The following is a 23416-nucleotide window of genomic DNA, read 5'->3' on the forward strand; positions in this document are numbered from 1 at the left end:
AATATATTCAAAAGGGAGTTAGATGAAGTCCTCACTACTCAGGGGATCAAGGGATATGGCTTGAAAGCAGGAATGGGGTACTGAAGTTTCATGTTCACCCATGAACTCATTGAATGGCGGTGCAGGCTAGAAGGGCTGAATGTCCTGCCATTGCACCTATTTTCTATGTTTCTATGTTTCTATGAAGTTGCTGCATTTGCGCATTAATTGCTCATTAAACTCGCCGTAGAAAGTACGGGCTGCGTCTTAACAGTGAGGAGTTCCTTTTTAGTGAGGAGATTTATGTTCCTGCAATGCCACTCAACATCCGGTCCAGATAGGAAGCAATTTAAACTGTGGCGTCCAATTCCTACATCTACTAAATTGTTGTTAGATATATTCTTTTAATTTTTCTTCCTGTCTTATTTTTCTCTCTCTTTTAATCCAATCTTTCTTTTCCTCTATTTATTTTTCTGTGCCTGATTTGACTTTACCCTAAATTCCTTCTCGGTTATTCTTCTATTTCTATTTCAATCTTTAAACTGCAATGGTTAAAGAGATAGGAGCTGAAATTGCCCTGTTCTGCACCTCCCGTAAGTGCCTCCGGGCGGGCGCTAACGGGGCGCAAAACTGTTTTCACTGGGGGGAGGGGGGCGCTACCAGCTCCCGTGATATTGCGCGGGAGTTAGCGGAGCATGAGCACGGTCGCGCCGTGCCTCGGCGATGACGTCATCTCCGTGAGTGGCGAAACAGTTGCGCCCCGTGGCACAATTTGGCTAGCGTCCCGTGAGGCTGCGGTGGGCGATGCCCATGCCAGCCATGCAGGTTGCGAACCAGGCTGACCTCCACTCCCAGGGTGGACGTTAAAGGGGAGGTTCACTGCGCCGTGCACGTCATTTTCATTTTTGGGGGGGCCCGACTCACTGGTTGGCCCGTTCTGCTTGCCTGTTGCGTGGTCCGGGCTGCTATCGTGCAGCCTGACACTCCGTTTGGGCACCGGGTTGCGGCCACGGCACCACTCAGCCCTGGTGGCCCAGTGGAGGCCATCAAAAGATCTGCAGAGTTCACAGAAGCCTTTAACGGAAGGGGAGGGGCATTGAAACTCGTTAGCACTACATGTAGCGCCACGGACACCGCACCAATAGGAAGTGGAGCGCGTGACATTGTGCCCCACTTCCTGTGAGGGGCGGTAACCCAATTTTCGCGGCCGAGGCGGGACATCTGCTCCAAGCGTAGGAAGTAATGCCACGACTCGGTTACCGCCCCCAAACAGAGCGTTACCCAATTTCGCCCCATTGACACTGATAAAAGATCATTGACCTGAAACGTTAACTCTGTTTCTCTCCACAGATGCTGCCGGACCTGCTGAGTCCAGTTTTTATTTAAGGAGATTGACCATTTGTCCCATTGGTCACCATGGTCCCAGGTGCACCGTTGCCCTCGCTTATCAGCTTGCACTTCCAGCAACTTACAGGGCAAAAAAGTCTCAAGCTGAAGGATGAGGGAAAAGTCTAGCTAACAGAGCATGTCACGAGATGCCCCACTCCAGCAAAATCTGGGCTAATACCTTCCAACAGGCCATTCAGCCCCTCGAGCCTACTCCACCATTCATTATCATGGCTGATCTTCGACCTCAACTCCACTTTCCTGCACTATCCCCATATCCCTTGATTCACTTAATATCCAAAAATCTATCGCTCTCTGTCTTGAATATATTCAAAGACAGCCTCCACAGCCCTCTGGGGTAGAGAATTCCAGAGATTCACCACCCTCTGAGTGAAGAAGTTTCTCATCTCAGTCCGAAATGGCCGACCCCTTATTCTGAGACTGTGACCGCTGGTTCTTGACTCCTCAGCCAGAAGAAACATCCTCCATGCATCTACCCTGTCAAGCCCTATAAGAATTTTGTACGTTTCAATAAGATCACCTCTCATTATAATAACAAAAGAACTTAAGAAATAGGAACAGGAGTAGGTCATACTGCCCCTCGAGCCAGCTCCGCCATTCAATAAGATCATGGCTGATCTGATTCTGGACTCAACTCCACTTCCCCGCCCGCTCCCCATAACCCCTTATCCCCTTATCGTTTAAGAAACTGTCTATTTCTGTCTTAAATTTATTCAATGTCCCAGCTTCCACATCCCTCTGAGGCAGCGAATTCCACAGATTTACAACCCTCTGAGAGAAGAAATTTCTCCTCATCTCTGTTTTAAGTGGACGGCCCCTTATTTTAATATCATGCCCTCTAGTTCTAGTCTCCCCATCAGTGGAAACATCCTCTCTGCATCCACCTTGTCAAGCCCCCTTCATAATCTTACACGTTTCGATAAGATCATCTCTCATTCTTCTGAATTCCAATGAGTAGAGCCCAACCTACTCAACCTTTCCTCATAAGTCAACCCCCTCATCTCTGGAATCAACCGACTGAACCTTCTCTGAACTGCCTGCAAAACAAGTATATCCTTTCGTAAATGTTGTGTACTTGAATGCTCTAATAATGATTCCACGAGGCAATGTGTTGTACTTGAACTGTAGTGACGGTAGTCCTTTATTTGTTAACTCCAGAGTGAGGATCACACCTGGTGGCCTGCCTTTTATACGAGGCCAGGCACACCTGTACAGGTAACCTACAAGTCTCCCACTGCTGTGCCCTCTGGTGGCACACCTTGTGATAGTACCAACAGTGACCATGTAGGATACATGACATCACTCTCCCCTAAGCCTTCAGTGCAAATTGCCTCTGCATTGATTGTGCTCTGGGCTTGGCTCTATCTGAACATAAGAACATAAGAATTAGGAACAGGAGTAGGCCATCTAGCCCCTCGAGCCTGCTCCGCCATTCAACTATCTGGGTTCTATCTGATTGACCCTTGGCAGGTCGTTTCAATCTTGGGTGTGTGTTTGGTTCAGTAGAGTGCTGGTCGTTTCTGTTTGTGTGTGTCCCTGACCACTGCATTCTCACCCTCCACCGCCCCCCCCCCCCCACAACCTCCCACACATATAGATTATGCTGGAGGTTCATTGCATTCATATATATTCAAGTTCAGAAAAACAAGATTGCATTACATTTGTAGTTCCGTTGTGAGACAAGTAAGTTAGACTGGTGAGATACATTATCGATGTGGTGACCGGTGCGTAAGGACACTAGTTCCAAAACTGCTGGATGGTGTCCCTGCAGTCTGGTGGCGGCGCGGTGCCCAGTGCTGGCAGTGGGAACCCGGTTGGCTCAAGTTGCCTGCTCTTGGGGCTGTTGCCGTGGTTCCTAGTGTCGGGCAGGTTCACAGATGCCTGTGACCTTCCTGTCCTTTCTTTGCGCCCTGGGTTGCTGCTGCTCCCTGAGGGGCTGTCGTCTAGCAGTGCACAGGGAACTGCTGACTCGCTAGCCTGGGCGTTGTTTGGTTGGTCCCGGTCCCCTTTGGGGGGACTGTAGCGGGTGACCCTTCGTTTCCGGGTATGGCCTTGGTGGCGATGGGGTCTGGGGGCTGTGCCTTAGCACAGTTTGCTCTTTCAGGCTCGTGCCGGTTGGTGCCATCGGGTGCCTGAGAGGTGGAGCCGATCGGGGCAGGGTATCGATACCTGTGCCGTTGCCCTGTTGAGGTCGCTTGCTCTGCAGCTCGTGTGTATTGGCTGCTTGTGGCCACACTCCATGGTGCATAACTCTGGTCCCCGGGACGCAGGCTGCAACATTGGGTAGCTCGCTGGAACTGTGTGCTCCCGAAAGGTGTTTGCCTGCTGCATTGGCTGCATGCAGTTGAAATCCTACATCACATAACTTTTCATTACTTATTGTGGATACACTGCAGCTCCGATCGCGATCGCGTGACTTTTCCTCGCTGGTTGCGTGTACACAATTCTGATCATCAATTACACATTTTACATGATTGCGCGACTTTTCCTTGCTTATTGCATGTACACAACTCTGATCGTCAGTTACACATTTTGTCTCTAACTTACAATTACTGTTACATTGCTTAAATGTGTGAAACTGTCCCTTTAATTGTAGTGGGTTGCAGGCCTCCTTTAAGAGAGCCTTGCTTGCTTTACCCCAATACTCTTCTCTGTTACCACATGTTGCTCCATCAGCGCTGCACGTCGTGATCTGGCCGCGGCCATCTTTTTCTTCAGCGCCTCACCTCGTGGTTTGGGCGCCATCTTTCCTGCATCCACGATGTCGACTGCGGTGATCCTCTTCTTCTCGGGTTCTGTCACCGAAACTGGGAAGTCGCCTTTGGATCCGATTTTCTTCCTCCGGAGTCCTGCCACTGGAGCTTGGAATGTGCGCTCGGGTCGTCTCAGCTGGATCATCTCCACACAGTCGTGCTGAGTGGTCTGTGCCTCGGGTGCTGTGCTGGTCTGCTCTCTGGTTCCGGATCCACCCTCAAGTGAGGGCTTGCTGTGCCTCCGAACGTGGAGGACGTCGATAGCTGGAGGGTTTAAATCTTTCCACATCCAATGGATCTTCTCCATCCACCTTCTGCCGGGTTTGAGTCCTGAGGGTGAGTCATCTGCCTAGAGCCGCAGGTCGAGGTCATGAATGCCTGGATCACAGAAATGGCCGTCTGCAGTGTGACTGTGGTATCCGCCGACAGTAGCTTATGAAGAAGGCCCTCGTGGTCGATTCCAATGACAGAAATGTCCCACAGCGCTTCGTTGAGGTGGTTGCCAAACTCACACGGTGCCACCAGCCTCCTGAGGTCTGCGGTGTATTTCGCGATTTCCTAGCCTTTGGGCCTTCGGTAGGTATAGAACCGGTGTCTGGCTGTGAGGATGCTCTCCTGTGGCTTGAGTTGCTCATGGATCAGGGTTACGAGCTCCTTGTACGTCTCGGTCATTGTCTTTGCTGGTGCCAGCAAGTCCCTGATGAGGCCATAGACGGTGGGCCCACAACTGGTTAGCAAGATAGCTCTGCGCTTATCAACCAGTGTGGCCAGGTCGTCTCCTGCCAGGTAGTTTGCTGTGAAGAAATGGTTGAGCCTTTCCACAAAAGCGTCCCAATCATCACCATCGACAAACTGCTGCAACATACCAAGGGCAGCCATTTTCGCGTGAAATTTTGTAATCTCATCGCCAATTGTTGTGTCCTTGGATGCTCTAATAATGACTCCACGAGACAATGTGTTGTACTTGAACTGTAGTGACCTTAGTCCTTTATTTGTTAACTCCAGAGTGAGGATCACACCTGGTGGCCTGCCTTTTATACTAGGCCAGGCACACCTGTACAGGTAACCTACAAGTCTCCCACTGCTGAGCCCTCTGGTGGCACACCTTGTCATAGTACCAACAGTAAATACGGAAACCAAAACTGCACGCAATATTCCAGGTGTAGCCTCACCAATACCTTATATAGCTGTAGCAAGACTTCCATGCTTTTATACTCCATCCCCTTTACAATAAAGGCCAAGATACCATTGGCCTTCCTGATCAGTTGCTGTATCTGCATACTATCTGTTATATATGTAAACCTTGGAGTCCCAAGGGATCCCACAATCCCTTGGGAGAACCTGTACTTAAGGAGGCCTCACAGGCTGACGAGGCACTCTGGAGACCTGCAATAAAAGACTAAGGTCACACTTTGCTTTGAGCTCACAGTATCCAGTCAGACTCTTTATTCATACATAACAACTGGCGATGCGATACAGATGACGAACCCAACGATGCAGAGAACAATGAAAATTTCTCCAGGATGCCTGGAGGGAGATGATTGGGAAACCTTCGTGGAGCGATTCCACCAATACTTTGTGGCCAACGAGCTGGAAGGAGAAGCGAATGCTGGCAAACGAAGGGCGTTTCTCCTCACCGTCTGCGGAGCACCAACGTTTGGCCTCATGAAAAATCTGCTTGCTCCAGCGAAACCCACAGAGAAATCATACGATGATTTGTGCACACTGGTCTGGGAGCATCTGGACACAAAGGAAAGCGTTCTGATGGCGAGGTACCGGTTCTACACCTACAAAAGGTCTGAAGGCGAGCTATGTCATCGAGCTAAGATGCCTTGCAGGATATTGTGAATTTGAAGGACATTTGGAGCACATGCTCAGAGACTACTTTGTACTTGGCATTGGCCACTTCGCAAACTTTTGACTATAAAGACCCCAACCTTGAGTAAAGCCATAGCGATAGCCCAGGTGTTCATTGCCACCAGTGACAATACTAAGCAAATCTTTCAGCACACGAGTGCTGCTACAAGTACAGTGAACAAAATGATGTTGTTTTCAAATCGCAATGTACAGGGCAGGCCCCACATGCCTGCAGCTGCACATCCGTAGATATCTCATATTCCACCATCAAGGGTGATGAATGCAAGGCCATTAACACCTTGTTGGCGCTGTGGGGGTGATCATCGTTTCCATTCATGCTGCTTCAAAGGGTACGTTTGCAAGGGCTGTGGGACAATCGGACACCTCCAACGAGTGTGCAGGCGAGCTGCAAACCCTGCTAATCCTGCAAATCACCATGTTGCAGAGGAGGACAGATCCACGGTGGATCACGATGAACCAGAGCCTCAGACTGAGGAGGCAGAGGTATATGGGGTGTCCCCGATAATGCTGAAGGTTGAATTAAATGGACTCCCGGTGTCAATGGAGCTGGATACGGGAGCGAGCCAGTTCATTATGAGCAAAAAGACTTTCGATAAATTGTGGTGCAGCAAGGCCTCAAGGTCAGTCCTGACTCCCATTCGCCCGAAACTGAGAACTTACACAAAGGAACTGATTCCCGTAATCGGCAGTGCTACTGTAAAGGTCTCCTACGATGGAGCGGTGCACAAGCTACCACTCTGGGTGGTACCGGGCGATGGTCCCACGCTGCTTGGCAGGAGCTGGCTGGGAAAGATACGCTGGAACTGGGATGACGTCCGACCGCTCTCGTCCACTGACGACACTTAATGAGCCCAGGTCTTAACCAAGTTCTCCTCGCTGTTCAAACCAGGCATTGGGAAGTTCCAAGGAGCAAAAGTGCAGATCCACTTAATTCCGGGGGCGCGACCCATCCATCACAAGGCGAGAGCAGTACCGTACATGATGCGAGAGAGGATGGAGATCGAGCTGGACCGGCTGCAACGAGAGGGCATCATTTTGCCGATCGAATTCAACGAGTGGGCCAGTCCCATCATCCCAGTCCTCAAGGGAGATGGCACCATCAGAATCTGTGGTGATTACAAAGTAACTATCTATTGTTTCTCCCTGCAGGATCAATACCCATTACCGAAAGCTGATGACCTTTTTGCAATGCTGGCGGGAGGAAAGACATTCACGAAGCTGGACTTGACTTCTGCCTACATGATGCAGGAGCTGGAAGAATCATCGAAGGGCCTCACCTGCATCAACACACACAAAGGTCTCTTAATTTACAACAGATGCCCATTTGGGATTCGATCAGCCGCGGCAATATTCCAGAGAAACATGGAAAGCTTACTGAAGTCAGTCTCGTGCACTGTGGTCTTCCAGGACGACATCTTGGTTACAGGTCGAGCTACAGTAGAACATCTGCAGAACCTGGAGGAGGTTCTTAGTTGACTCAACTGCTTGGGGCTCAGGTTAAAACACTCGAAGTGCATTTTCCTGGCGCCTGAAGTGGAGTTCCTGGGGAGAAGAATCGCTGCGGACGTCATCAGGCCCACCGATTCGAAGACGGAGGCAATCGAGAACGCACCGAGGCCACAGAATGTGAAGGAGCTCCGGTCGTTTCTAGGATTCCTGAACTACTTTGGTAACTTCTTACCGGGTCTCAGCACACTGTTAGAATCACTGCACACTTTACTGCATAAAGGAGATGAATGGGTATGGGGCAAAAGCCAAGAAAATGCCTTTGTTAAAGCTAGAAAATTGTTATGCTCAAACAAATTGCTTGCGTTGTATGATCCATGTAAGCGTTTGGTACTAGCATGTCATGCATCGTTGTACGGGGTCGGGTGTGTATTGCAACAAGCTAATAAATCTGGGAAATTTCAATCGGTTGTTTATGCATCCAGAAATCTGTCTAAGGCTGAGAGAGCCTACAGCATGATTGAAAAAGAAGCATTAGCGTGTGTTGATGGGGTAAAGAAAATGCATCAATATCTGTTTGGGCTCAAATTTGAACTGGAAACTGACCATAAGCCACTGATATCCCTTTTTTCCAAAAGTAAGGGGATGAATACGAATGCATCGGCCCGCATCCAGAGATGGGCGCTCATGTCGTCTGCGTACAACTACGCCATCCGCCACAGGCCAGGCACAGTAAACTGTGCCAATGCTCTCAGTAGGCTGCCATTGCCCACCACGGGGGTGGAAATGGCACAGCCCGCAGATTTAGTCATGGTAATGGAAGCATTCGAGAGTGAGCAATCACCCGTCACAGCCCGACAGATTAGAACCTGGACGAGCCAGGACCCCTTACTGTCCCGAGTAAAAAATTGTGTGCTTCACGGGAGCTGGTCCAGTGTCCCAGTGGAAATGCAGGAAGAGATAAAGCCGTACCAGCGGCACAAAGATGAAATGTCTATACAGGCAGACTGCCTTCTGTGGGGTTGGGTAGTGGTCCCCAAGAAGGGCAGAGACACTTTCATCAGTGATCTCCACAGTACTCACCCAGGCATCGTAATGATGAAAGCGATAGCCAGAACCCACGTGTGGTGGCCTGGTATCGATGCGGACTTAGAGTCCTGCGTGCACAAATGTAACATATGCTCGCAGTTAAGCAATGCACCCAGGGAGGCGCAACTAAGTTTATGGTCTTGACCCTCCAAACTGTGGTCCAGGGTCCATGTCAACTATGCAGGCCCGTTTTTGGGTAAAATGTTCCTAGTGGTTGTAGATGCGTACTCCAAATTGATTGAATGTGAGATAATGTCAGCAAGCATGTCCGCTGCCACTACTGAAAGCCTGCGGGCCATGTTTGCCACGCACGACCTGCCTGATGTCCTTGTGAGCGACAACGGGCCACATTTCAAAGAGCTCATGACCCATAATGGGATCAAACATGTTACATCTGCCCCGTTCAAACCAGCATCGAATGGTCAGGTAGAGCGAGCAGTGCAAACCATCAATCAGAGCTTGAAGAGGGTAACTGAAGGTTCACTGCAGACTCGCCTATCCCGAGTCCTGCTTAGCTACCGCATGAGACCCCGCTCGTTCACTGGGATTCCACCCGCTGAACTGCTCATGAAAAGGGCACTTAAGACAAGGTTCTCGTTAGTCCACCCTGATCTACATGAACAAGTAGAGAGCAGGTGGCTTCAACAAAGCACATATCATGATAGAGCAAATGTGTCACGCGAGATTGAAATCAATGATCCTGTATTTGTGTTGAACTATGGACAAGGTCCCAAGTGGCTTTCCGGCACTATTGTGGCCAAAGAGGGGAGCAGGGTGTTTCTGGTCAAACTTTCAAATGGACTCATTCACCAGAAACACTTGGACCAAATCAAACTCAGATTCACGGACTATCCTGAGCAACCCACTTTGGACCCCACCTTCTTTGACCCCCCAACATACACACCAGTGACAACCGACACCGCAGTTGGCCACAAAGCAGAACCCATCACCCTCAGCAGCCCAGCAGGACTCACCACACCAGGCAGCCCAGTAAGGCCAGCTGCACAGCAGCCCAGCGAGGGCCCAGCAAACGATTCACCAAAACCAGCATTTGCACTGAGACGGTCAACCAAGGAAAGAAAGGCCCCAGATCGACTCACCTTATAAATAGTTACACTATTGACTTTGTTGGGGGTGGGGGGGTGGGGGGAGGGGAGTGTTGTTATATATGTAAACCTGTATATACCTTGTGTCGTCACCAGAGGGCTCATCCCACAATCCCTTGGAAGCACCTGTACTTAAGGAGGCCTCACAGCCTCGAGAGGCACTCTGGAGACCTGCGATAAAAGATTAAGGTCACACTTTACTTTGAGCTCACAGTATCCAGTCAGACTCTTTATTCATACATAACACTATCCTTTGTGCTTCATCCACAAGTACCACCATCTATTCTTCTAAACTCTGGAGATTATAGGCCTTAACTAATCAATCTCTCCTCATAGGACAATTCCCCCATCCCAGAAATCAGTCTGGTGAACCTTTGTTGCACTCCCTCAATGGCAAGTATATCCTTCCTTAGGTAAGGAGACCAAAACTGTACACAATACTCCAGGTGCGGTCTCACCGGAGCCCTATATAATTGCAGTAATGCATTTTTACTCTTATTCTCAAATCCTCTTGTAATAAAGGCCAGCATACCATTTGCTTTCTTAATTGCTTGCTGTACCTGCATGTTAACTTTCAGTGATTCATGTACAAGGACACCCAGGTCCCTCTGAACACAAACACTTCCCGATCTCTCACCATTTAAAAAATACTCTGATTTTCTATTTTTCCTACCAAAGTGGGTAACTTCACATTTCTCCACACTATGGGGTCAAGTTCCGGCCGCCCGCTAGAACGGCGAATATCGGAGAGGCCCGCCTAATTTATAGAACAAAAATTATGCCAAATACTTATCTCGCAATTCTCCGATAGCTGTAGGCCCAATTCCACCTTGGCGCTGCGCAGCAAGAGCTGGAGGGGGCGGAGCTACAACCCTGCGCCGAAAACAGTGCCGGCAGCTGCGCGCATGCGCAGTAGCTGTCAGCGTCCTGTCTCCCGGGCGACGACCTTATCCAAGGCCAAGGGGATGTCGCCCCTATCCCCGGCCGAGTGGCCTGTGCATCTTACCTCGGTGGTGGGGCCCGCCCGTCTGGCCTCTCGTTGGGGGTGGGCCCTGCCCAAAGAACTCCTGGCAGCCGGCGTCGTCATTGTCGTCAGAGGGGCCCGCCCGCCCGCATCTCGCTGGGGCGGGCCCAGCCCGAAGTCCTCGGCGGGGGCTGGCTTCTTCATTGTCGGCGGGGCCCCCCTGCCCGCATCTCGCTGGGGCGGGCCCAGCCCGAAGTCCTCGGCGGGGGCTGGCTTCTTCATTGTCGGCGGGGCCCCCCTGCCCGCATCTCGCTGGGGCGGGCCCAGCCCGAAGTCCTCGGCGGGGGCTGGCTTCTTCATTGTCGGCGGGGCCCCCCTGCCCGCATCTCGCTGGGGCGGGCCCAGCCCGAAGTCCTCGGCGGGGGCTGGCTTCTTCATTGTCGGCGGGGCCCCCCTGCCCGCATCTCGCTGGGGCGGTCCCAGCCCAAAGAGTCGACGGCGTCGGCAGCCCGGCATCGGCTGTGTGCGGGGCTTCATCATCGTCTTCTCTCTTCCCCCACCCCCATCTTCCTCTCTTCTCCCCCCCACAATCTTCTTCTCTTCTCCATCCCCCCCCCCCTCCCCCCCCACCCACCACTCTTCTCCCTGGTACTGCAGTAGGCGAGTAGAAATAATTTTTTATTTATTGAGTGATTTTTAATTTTTTTAATTTTTTTTAATTTTTTATTTATTTGGATTGATTCATTGGTTTATTTATTGATTTATTTATCATTTATTATTGATGATGGCTCTTTGTTTGTAAAAGTGAAGTGTTTAATGTTTGTAAACCCACCTCTCCGCCCCCCCGCCACACCCTGGGCCCAAGTTTCCACAAGAAAAAAAACGGGCGCCCTTCTGAGCTGGGCGCTCGTTTTTCGCGCTTAAAACAGCGCCTAAAAAAATCCTCGGTATTCTCCACCTACTTACAGGTCCTCTGGCCCTCGGCGCAGCCAGCACGAGCTGTGGGGGGGCGGAGCCAGGTCCCTGCGCTGAAAACAGTGCCGGGACCTCTGCACATGCGCGCTACAGTCGGCATGCAAGTGCAGTAGCTCCAGGCGCCAAACTGTGTGGGAGGGGCCCGAAGCACGCAGCCCCTAGCCCTGGCTGAATGGCCTCACTGGGGCTGCGTGAATGAGGCTCCTCCCACGGCCAGCTCCTGCTCCCCCCCCCCCCCGACCCGACACCCACTCCCCCCCCCCCACCCCCCGACCAGACCCGACACTCGCTCCCCCCCGCCGACCAGAACCGACCCGACACCCGCTCCCCCCCCCCCCGCCGACCAGACACCCGCTCCCCCACCCCCGCCGACCAGACACACGCTCCCCCCACCCCCGCCCCGACCCGACACCTGCTCCTCCCCCCCGCCCCGACCCGAGACCCGACACCCGCTCCCCCCCCCCGCCCCGACCCGACACCCGACACCCGCTCCCCGCCCCGACCCGACACCCGCCCCCCCCCCCGCCCCGACCCGACACCCGACACCCGCTCCCCGCCCCGACCCGACACCCGCCCCCCCCCCCGCCCCGACCCGACCCGAGACCCGACACCCGCTCCCCCCCCCACCCGACTGACCCGACCCGACCCGCGCTCCTGTTCCCCGATTCGACCCCCCCCTCTCTCCCCCCTCTCCCCGCCCCCCCTCTCTCCCCCCCTCTCCCCCCTCTCTCTCCCCCCTCTCTCCTCCTCTCTCCCCTCCCTCTCTCTCCCCCATCTCTCTCCCTCCCCTCTCTCTCCCTCCCTCCCTCTCTCTCTCTCCCTCCCTCTCTCCCCCTCTCCCCCCCTCTTTCTCCCTCCCTCCCCTCTCTCTCTCTCTCTCTCCCTCCCTCCCCCCCCTCTCTCTCTCCCTCCCTCCCTCTCTCTCTCTCCCTCTCTCCCCCTCTCTCTCTCCCTCCCTCCCCCTCTCTCTCTCTCCCTCCCCCTCTCTCTCTCTCCCTCCCTCCCTCCCTCTCTCTCTCTCTCTCCCTCTCTCTCTCTCTCTCTCTCTCTCTCTCTCTCTTTCTCTCTCTCTCCCTCCTTCCCCCTCTCTCTCTCTCTCTCTCCCCCTCCTTCCCTCCCCTCTCTCTTCCTCCATCCCCCCCCCTCCCTCCCCCCTCTCTCTCCCTCCCTCCCCCCCCCGCCTCTCTCTCCCTCCCTCTCTCTCTCGCTCTCTCTCCCCCTCCCGCTCAGCGGCACGAACGGCTGCAGAATTCTCCCTGGCTGAAGCACTTTCACACAGGTAGGAAGATGGTTTATTTAATCTTTTCATGGCTTATAAATGTTTATTCAGGTTGGATTTATTTGTATAATATTTGTAGAAGTATAAATAAGGATTGATTGTCGAATTGAATGAGTTCCCTTCCCCCGCCCTCTTCCGCCCACCTCGTTCTGGACGCCTAATTTGTAACCTGCGCCTGATTTTTTAATGTGTAGAACAGGTTTTTTTAGTTCTACAAAAATCTTCACTGGCTCCATTCTACTTTAGTTTGGAGTACATTTTCACTGTGGAAACTTTCAAATCAGGCGTCAGTGGCCGGACACGCCCCCTTTTGAAGAAAAAATTCTGTTCTAAACTAGAACTGTTCGACCTGACTAGAACTGCAGAAAAAAAAATGTGGAGAATTGCGATTTCTAAAATAGTCCGTTCTCCACCAGTTGCTCCTAAAAATCAGGCGCGAATCATGTGGAAACTTGGGCCCCCTATCTCTCGTTCCCTACCCCTGATTATCTAAGTGTAGGCAAGGTTTTTCTGAGCGTACAAAAATCTACACTTACTCCATTCTAAGTTAGTTTTGAGTAAGTTTTTGCTGCCTAAACTTGCAAAACAGGCATAAGTGGCCGCACACGCCCCCTTTTGAAAAAAATAAATATGTTCTAAAATGAAACTGTTCTAACTCACTCGAACTGGAGCAAACTAAAGGCCAAGAATTGCAATTTCTAAGATACTCCATTCTAAACTAGTTGCTCCAAAAAATAGGAGCAACTCAGGCTGAAACTTGACACCATTATTCCATTTGCCATGTTCTTGCCCACTTACCTCTATATCCCCTTGAAGTCTCTTTGCATCCTCTTCACAACTTACATTCGCAAGTAGTTTTGTATCATCGCAAACTTGGATATACAGGCACTACGACTCAAATCAGGCAACCTCGGGACCGAGACCGTGCCGGTTTTTGGATTTTTCCGGATTTCGGGCACAATGAAGACAATGGCGGCGCTTGTTACCCAGAACACTCCATGACGTAGAATAGGCCCCATCAGTGCTGTGGGGGCCTGGTGCACAGGTGTGGGTCTCGCGCGTGCGCAGTGCCACCACTCGGGAGGCGGAGAGAAGATCTGGAGCGGGGTGGGGAGGAGGAGCAGGTGGGGCACAGGAGTGCCTGTGATAAAGCTACCGAGACAGACAAAGTGCTAATGGTGATGTGGGTCAGGTCGGATATTATTTTACTGAATATCAAATGGTATTTTATCAAAAAAAATTCACAAAAATTTTTGGTTTTTAGACAATAATTCCGGATTTAATTTTACTGAATAGCAAATGCAATTTTCTCAAAAATGCCTGGTTTTCGACAATTCCGGTTTTCGGGCAGCCGGATTTGAGATGTTGTATCTGCGGCACCCCACTAGTTACAGCCTGCCAAACCGAAAATGACCCATTTATTCCTATTCTCCATTTTCTGTCTGTTAACCAATCCTCAATGCATGCTAGTATATCACCCCCAATCCGTTGACCCCTAATTTTGTTCAATAACCTCTTGCGTGGCACCTTATAAAATGCCTTCTGAAAATCCAAATACACCACATCCACTGGTCCTCCCTTATCTATCCAGCAACCTGACCCCGCCGCACAGCACTGCCCGCCGGTCATCAAAATCCACAGCGTGGCCTTGGACAACGTGGATAATTTTCCATATCTCGGGAGCCTACTATCAGCAAGGGTAGACATTAACGACGAGGTCCAACACAACCTCCAGTGTGCCAGCACAGCCTTCGGTCACCTCAGGAAGAGAGTGTTTGAAGATCAGGACCTCAAATCTGTCACCAAGCTTATGGTTTACAGGGCTGTAGTTGTAAAGTCCTCACACAATACCACAAATCCACACGAGGCACATTCTATGGATAAGGTCACTCCATGACCTGAACCTTTATTCACAGGACCAAGAAGTGATGACCTTGCGTGGGACCTCCCTTTATATACCTGAATGCCCAGGTGAGGAGTGTCTCCCACGAGTTCACCCCCTGTGGTCAAGGTGTGCATTTCTTATGTATATACAGTATTGCAGTGTTGTTACATAAAGGTTACATACATGACAGTAGTGATACCTGCCCTCCTGCTCAGAGACGTGGACTATATACAGCAGACACCTCAAAGCGCTGGAGAAGTACCACCAGCGCTATCTCCGCAAGATCCTACAAATCCACTGGGAGGATAGACGCACCAACGTCAGTGTTCTCGCTCAGGCCAACATCCCCAGCATTGAAGCACTGACCACGCTTGACCAGCTCCGTTGGTCAGCCACATCGACTGCATGCCCGACACGAGGCTCCCTAAGGAAGTGTTCTACTTGGAACTCCTACACGGCAAGCGAACCCCAGGTGGGCAGAGGAAACATTTCAAAGACACCCTCAAAGCTTCCTTGATAAAGTATAACATCCCCACCGCAGGAAGAGCATTCGCGAGGGCACTGTGCATAGAAACATAGAAACATGGAAAATAGATGCAGGAGTAGGCCATTCGGCCCTTCGAGCCTGCACCACCATCCAATATGATCATGGCTGATCATGCAACTTCAGTTCCCCATTCCTGCTTTCTCTCCATACCCCTTGATCCCTTTAGCCGTAAGGGCCACATCTAACTCCCTTTTGAATATATCTAACAAAATGGCCTCAACAACTTTCTGTGGTACAGAATGCCACAGGTTCACAATTCCCTGAGTGAAGAAGTTTCTCCTCATCTCAGTCCTAAATGGCTTACCCCTTATCCTTAGACTGTGACCCCTGGTTCTGTACTTCCCCAGCATCAGGAACATTCTTCCTGCATCTAACCTATCCAATCCCGTCAGAATTTTATATGTTTCTATGAGATCCCCTCTCATTCTTCTATATTCCAGTGAATATAAGCCTAGTCGATCCAGTCTTTCTTCATATGTCAGTCCTGCCATCCCGGGAATCAGTCTGGTGAACCTTCGCTGCACTCCCTCAATAGTAAGAATGTCCATCCTCAGATTAGGAGACCAAAACTGCACAGAATACTCAAGGTATGGTCTCACCAAGCCCCTGAAAAACTGCAGTAAGACCTTCCTGCTCGTATACTCAAATCCCCTCGCTATGAAGGCCAGCATGCCATTTGCTTTCTTTACTACCTGCTGTACCTTCATGCCTACCTTCAATGACTGATTTACCATGACACCCAGGTCTCGTTGCACCTCTCCTTTTATTAATCTGTCACCATTCAGATAATAATCTGCCTTCCTGTTTTTGCCACCAAAGTGGATAACCTCACACTTATCCACATTATACTGCATCTGCCATGCATTTGCCCATTCCCCTAGCCTGTCCAAATCCCCCTACAGCCTCCTAGCATCCTCCTCGCAGCTCACACTGCCACCCAATTTAGTGTTAGATGCAAACTTGGAGATATTACATTCAATTCCTTCGTCTAAATCATTAATGTATATTGTAAATAGCTGGGGTCCCAGCACTGAATCCTGCAGCACCCCACTAGTCACTGCCTGCCATTCTGAAAAGGACTCGTTTATCCCCACTCTTTTGCTTCCTGTCTGCCAACCAGTTCTCTATCCATGTCAATACATTACCCCCAAAACCATTGTAAGGGGTTCTCGGGGAGTGTTGTTGTGCCTTGGGTGTCTCTCTCTGGGCTTCTGCCTTCACAGCTTATGCCTGGCCTGTGAGGTACCCTGAGTGCTGTAAGAGCACCCCTGGAGAGACTGTGTCCACAGCTTATGATGGGGGTTTTGAGACTCGTGCGTCCCCACAGCTTATGCCTAGCCTGTGAGGCACCTGTGAGTGTCAAACACTCCTAACCCCTTCTTCCCTAGCCTGTGACACACAGTTGAGCATTTTCGAGGTGCTCCTAGCTTCCCTTACACTGTTCTGACATAAGACTCACGATCAGGAGGTGTAATACAATAGAACTGAGACAAGGTGATTCCAAGAGGAACTTAGGCTTCCAATTTATTTGACAAGGTGTAGCTCAACAAACAGCAATACACCAACAAAACAATCCCCCTAAATCCCACTAAACGGACACAATGAAAATCTTTACACAAGTTTAGCAGTACAATGCCCAACCTCCCACCTTTCCTGGCCTAACTGAGTTGGGAGTTCTGGGGACCAGAGGTTATACTCACTACTGTGCCTTCTGCAGACTGGTGGTTTGTTTCTTCTATCTTCGGTGTCTTCGGACACTGGTTTTCCTTCAGTGTGGAGAGGCTTGGTGGTTGTTGGATCACGAGAGCAGGGAAGCACACACAATGCGTCAGAAACCCCTTTTTATAGCCAGATTATCCAGTCCGCCTCTCGTGCTGAAATCGATCCTTCCCATTGGTGGGCTTGGTGATTTTGAAAAATGCAGCAATTTTAGATTATTGCGGGTTTTTTTTCCACTGATGTTAACCTACTCAAGGTTTGAGTAGGTGTTGATTGCGTTGGCCTCCTGTAGCCATTGTGTAGGCCCTTGGGTTGTTTTGGGTTCCCTAGTTTTCTGAAGGTCTGCATAATTTACTTCCATAGTGTAAACATGGTGAAGACAATAGCCGGATAATAGCGATGAGTCGGTCCCACAGTTTTCGAGCAAGTGCTCTCCCATTGGCTTGAAAGCCCCATAATTTGGGCTGACTCTGTCCCACCATTGGCCCTCCGGTGTCCTCCCCCGTCCAATCACTGCTCTGCCAAGGTCAAACCTTCTCGGTTTCAATTCACATTGCAGCACAGACTGATTCCACAGCCCTTTTCCTTCTGGGTAAAATGAGGGGGTTTTCGTCCTCCCCTACATAATCCCTCATCTACCACAGTCAGACACCACTCGAGTGTGTCAAAGTTCAGGGTGGTGAGAAAACCCTTGGTCTCCCAAATTGCCCAACTTTCCCCAGTTTAACTCTAAACTGATCCCGTCGATATATATCGTAATTCCTTTTAACGCGGTACCAAACACAGAATCTATAAGGTTACAAAATGCAACATACATATATGTGCTTAAGGTTACAGCAGTAATTGTACATTGAGTCTCATTTCAGTCTTAACCGTAAAACAAAGAAACCTGCCCTGCAAACTCCCCAGGGGCCATGTATGAAAACACAGTAATCCTTGGGAATAACAAAACCGCCTAAGTGTTGCGGTCAAGCTTTGTTTACACGGCTCTCCTGTCTGTGTAGTAGCCTGAGGAACTGCTTTCTTTTTCTTTTTCTCCTGAGCTTACAGCTTGTAACTGGCAGATATGCTACAATCAGGAGTTGGCCGATTACTAAGGCATGCGATCCCACCCGGATCCACGCAGGTATGTCTGCCCATATCCCCAAATCCCACCATGCTGGGGGTTTAATCTGGGCAATCTCTCCTGCTAGAATTTCAGTTTTCTGCTCCATGGTGTAAAAATGTTTTTGAGACAAATCCACTGCCTGGAGGAGGGGGCTGTAAGTTTCTCAGGTAGTGGGGCAATGGGATAGCCAAAATGGGCGACATCTTGTTGTAGGTGGCTGAGGTAGTTTTGTACCATGAGGTGAATCGTGGAAGGTTCAGGGATGGGTGTGATTCTGGTGTGTGCCACTTGAACCTCTGCCCTGGGTTTAAAGCAAAAGCTGCTGTACGGTATTGGACACCACCTTCCCAGTCCGTGTTCATACCGTTAGGCACTTGTGGTGATACAATATGTCCCACCGCCTACATATGCCACCTGTGGAGGCATGTGGTTAGGAGCCATTACCTCCATTGTGCAATTGATAGGCTCTGCCCCAGCAGTGCTGAACCCGCATTGTGGCCTTCCAAAAGCGTTCAAGTGCTGGGGCACAGGATTACCTGTGCTCCCCTGCTCCGACAACCCGAGAGGTCTGTACCTGTCACAGTGTGCTCACACATTGTGACATAAGGTGAGACCTCTTGGAATCAAACATGCACCCCTCCACGAATGACACCCACATTCTCCACTCGGTACAAGGGTGCTGGTCGTGGGGACGCCCCAATCACGGGCATCCTGACCACCATCTATAGAAATCAATGGAGACCCTCTCTGAACACACGCGAGTGGATCCCCACATACACAAATAAATTCCTTGGTCGTACGCCCACCATTTCTCCCAGCACACCGTGACCCCACCAGATGACCCCATGATGGTTCGTTCGGTAGGTATCATTGTCCAGACCTTCCCAGTCCGAGTGTCTGTCTCCCACATCCCTCTTGAGCTTTCTGAGCCACCACCACCGTCCCAGAGGTATGTCCCCTTGGCAAGTTAGGCATACCTTCCTACCTTCTGTCACTCTCACTCTGGAAGTGGCCACAGTGATCTCCGGGCAGGGAATGGAGGCCTCTCCATAGGTAAAGTCCTTATGGTTGGAGTACTTGGTGGAGTTCGATCCTAACCACCCAGGTCATCTCCCCTCGTGGGACTGGTTGACCCGGCCATCCGCCGCCAGAGTCCCTTCTCCTGTGGTCACTGTCGGCGCTCTGCCCCCAGAGCATCCGAAAACCAGGGAGTCCTCGGTGTCCCCTCGGTGCCCGGTGCAGATCCTTAGCGATACCGGCATTGCTAACGTCCAGTAGGGAGGTGTTGACATCTGAAAGGCAAGAAGAACGTGGCCTTGCCTTGAGAGACCTCTCCAGGCTCGGCCCGCTTAACATGTTCCAAACGTAAAATGCTGTACCCAACCATCACTGCCTTACCTAAACACATATGCACACAACACAAAGTAAGAAAACAGGAAGGGAAAGCTACATCCTGCCACTGTACAGGCGTTGTCGACCATTCGGCTGACCATACCCTGAGGACCGGGATGCCCTCTGCTGAGGGGCTCGTATAGTCCCCCTTAATGAGTCTTGCGCTGCCCTCCAAGGCCCTCCTGAGCCCCGGATAATTGGTGGGAGACCCTTGCTAGCGCAACAGAGCACCCTCCCTGTTGTCTTTCGCCTTCTCGGTCTGGGGCGGGAGGCTAAGTAAACAGGGGACCACGGCGCCCTGGTCTGTGGCACTCTGTTACTCCTCCTTACTGTCGGTGCAGAGTCCCACGTTATGGGCTGCAATGCTATCTCCTCCACCTCTTGGGCTAGCCCCAGCTGATTCACCATGGGAGGTTCAGCTTCCCCTCGGACCTTGCTAATGGTAGAACCTTTCTCCCTACTTCTGTTAGTGGGCTGGGAACCTCTACCCAGTGGTGGGATAGCCTTACTGGAGCAGTGAACCAGCCCTGGCTGTAGAGCTTCGGGGCCCGCTGCTTCCTCCAGAGCCTCCAAATCCACCGGGGCCTGTTCTTCCTCCAGTGTCTGATTCCCTTCCCTTGCTCGTCCCCTCTGTTTTTTACCTCTTTTGGGGTTAAATAATTTACACTGATTAATGTGATACCACTTCACCCGGCGAGGCAATTGAATCGCATAGACCATAGAGCTAGCCTTGTCGACTATGCTGTATGGTCCCACATACAGTGGTTCAAATACCCCGACCCGGGCGAAGCTTCTCACCATCACCTGGTCACCCACCTCCCAATCATGGTGACTGCGGGGTTCCAGCAGCAGCCGATTGGCACGGTGCTGTTTACCCATGTTGTTGGCCGCCTGCCAGTGAATCTGTTGAAACTGTTCAAACAGATTCCTGATGAAGTGGTCCCGGTTCACATCTCGAAGCTGCCCTTCGGTGAGAACTGGCGCCAACACATGCACTGGGGTTCTCATGATCCAGCCCGTCATCAGCTCATGGGGTGAGTACCCTGTGCTCTTTGACTGACTGGTCCGGTTTCCCATGAGGACCAACGGTAAGTCCTCCACCCACTTGTTCGGTGAGTCTCCCGTCTCCTTGCGCAGCCTTTCCTTTAGGGTCCGGTTCAGGCGTTCTACGGGGTCTGAGGACTGAGGGTTGTAGGCGACATGCCATTTGGCTCTTATCCCCAGCACAGTGGCTTCCCCGGTCGGACTCCATGATTTGAGGTAGACCCCACCGAGAGAACACCTCCCTCACCAGGATTTTTGCAGTCCCCACCACGGTAGCTGTTCGGCAAGGGAAGGCTTCCACCCACTTGGAAAACACATCCACCAGGACAAGGCAGTATTTATAACCTCCCTGGGCGGCCGGTAGGTGTCCGATGTAGTCAATCTGGATCGACTGCCATGGTCCCTCTACCCGCCTGATGTGTCCCATAGACATCTTCCTTTTCTGAGGGTCTGGGTTGTTTGTAGCGCAAACCAGACAGCCCGCACAGAAGTCGCGGACGTCTTCCCGGACGCCTGGCCACCACCCTGCATTTTCTACCCGTTACCAGGTAGACTCCGGCCCGGGGTGTCCCGCACCTGGACCCTCATGGGCCAGCTGAAGGAATTCCGTTCGGTGTTGTGGCGGCACTACCAATTTATCCCCTTTAAACAACATGCCTTCCCGCACAGCAATATCTGCAGCACTGTATGGGCCTTCCGCCTTTCCCCCCTTTTTGATAGCAGCCAAGGCAGCCTTCAGGACCGGATCCTGCATCTGGACTACTTTAAGGTCCGGGGCCGCAGCCGCCCCTACGCTCCCTTGTGTCCATGGCTTGCTTCTTGCTGCTGCTATCCTGCCTGCCTTGTATGGGTCCCATGGGTGACCTCTACGAGCACCTTCCCTTGCCAGCAGGTCTGCCTGCTGGTTACCTTCCCCCCGTGGCTCAGTTTTGGAATGGGCCTTTACCTTATGGATATATACATCCCTGGTTTCTCCCACTGCAGCCACGATCTTTTCTAGCAGGGGTTTGGTCACAAGGGGCTTCCCATCCGCAGAGGAGTACCCCCGGCATGGCTAAATCGGCAGATACTCTGTACACGAATTGCAAGTGAACATGCTGTCTGAGCAAATCGTGTATGGGGTAAGGAATTCCTCGGGATGTGTGACCACATACATCACCGCCGAGAGTTCCGCCTGCTGGGCGCTCAGGGTGCATGGGAGTGTAAGAGCCAAGGCAATCCCTGCCTTGGGATCCCAAACTCCGCAGCCCGTGAGTCTTGTACCCGCGGACACTGAACTGGAGCCATCAACGTAGATCTCACGGCCTGTGGGGTGTATCCCTGCCCGAAATCCAAAGTTGATGTCCCATAGAGCATCTATGCGGCTGCCCTGGATAGATTAAATTTGCTGCGAGCCTGGGCTCGCAGAGGCCCTTGACCTTTAAAGTCATTTGGGAGAGGAGGAGGGTCCAGCGAGTGATTCTAGCACTGCTCACTTAATCCTCCCGTCCTTAATCCTCCAGTCCAACAGCATCTGCATCGGGGTATGATGGGTGAGGAGTGTAATGGGGGATACTCCGGTAAAGATCTGAGCTCTCTTTACTGCCCAGTGGATGGCCAGCAAGTGCCTCTCACAATTGGAGTATCCCTTTTCTACCTCCGTGAGGACCCTGGAGGAGTACACAACTGATCTCAGCTGATCGTTTCACTCCTGGAGCAACACTGCACTTAAGCTGTCACCACTGGCTGCCACCTCCAGGAAGAATTCCTCCCCCCCATCAATTGCCCCTAGGGCTGGTGCTACCTGCAGGTCTCTCTTCAGATGGACAAATGCTGCCTCACAGCCCTCGTCCCATTCCCACTCGGCCCCCTTATGTAGCAGTCTGAGCAGAGGGGCGGCAGTGGCTGCATAGTCCTCGATGAAGTCCCTACAGTAGCCAGTGATTCCCAGGAAAGACCTTACCCCTGACACATCCCTAGGGACAGGGAGTTCCTGCACTGCCTTTCTTCTAGCCTCATCAATGGCCCTTTCTCCTGCCCTTATCGTCAGGCCCAGGAATTTTACTTCTCCTAGACCTATCTGGGCTTTCTTGGGGTTAACTTTAAAACCCCCTTCCTTCAGTAAGACCAGCAGTTAAGCCAGCAGTGGACCGTGTTCCTCACTGCTGTCTGTGAACAACAACAGGTCGTCCACATACTGGACCAGCTGGTGTGGTTGGCTGAAGCCTTTTAAGCAGTTTGCCATGCATTGGTGAAAGATGCTGGGACTATTATGAAAGCCCTGTGGGAGGTAGCTCCATGTATACTGCTGTTCTCGGAAGGTGAAGGCAAACTTGTACTGGTCTTCCCTCCGTACAGGGATAGACCAGAACCCGTTGGATATGTCCAACACTGTGAACGTGGTTGCGGATGCAGGGATTTCCCCTTTCAGATCCGCAACCGCCGCTACTGTGGGGGCACAAGCTGGGATGTTTTTATTGAGCACCCTATAATCCACCGTAGCCCTCCAGGAATTTTCCGGTTTCCTAACCGGCCAAAGCGGGGAGTTGACATGGGTGGCTATGGTTCTCAAAACACCCTGCTCGACAAGCGAGCTTAAAGCTGTCTCTAAATCTGCTTCTGCCTCTCGGGGAAAGCCATACTGCTTTTGCGGGCGGGTCATGGGATCCCCATCTATTCTAACCTCCTCTCCTGTGACTCTCCCACAATCGTGCTTATGGGTGGCAACTGCTGCAAGATTTGCTTGCACATAGGACCGTACTCGGCCGGGGTGTTACTGACCAGAACCTCCAGGTCGTAACCCCCTTTTGGCTTCGTTGTACACAGAGTCCCTTTTCCCTGTTTCTTATCAATAACCATGACTTCT

The sequence above is a fragment of the Pristiophorus japonicus genome, chromosome 1 (assembly GCF_044704955.1).
Source record: "Pristiophorus japonicus isolate sPriJap1 chromosome 1, sPriJap1.hap1, whole genome shotgun sequence".
Lineage (NCBI taxonomy): Eukaryota > Metazoa > Chordata > Chondrichthyes > Pristiophoridae > Pristiophorus > Pristiophorus japonicus.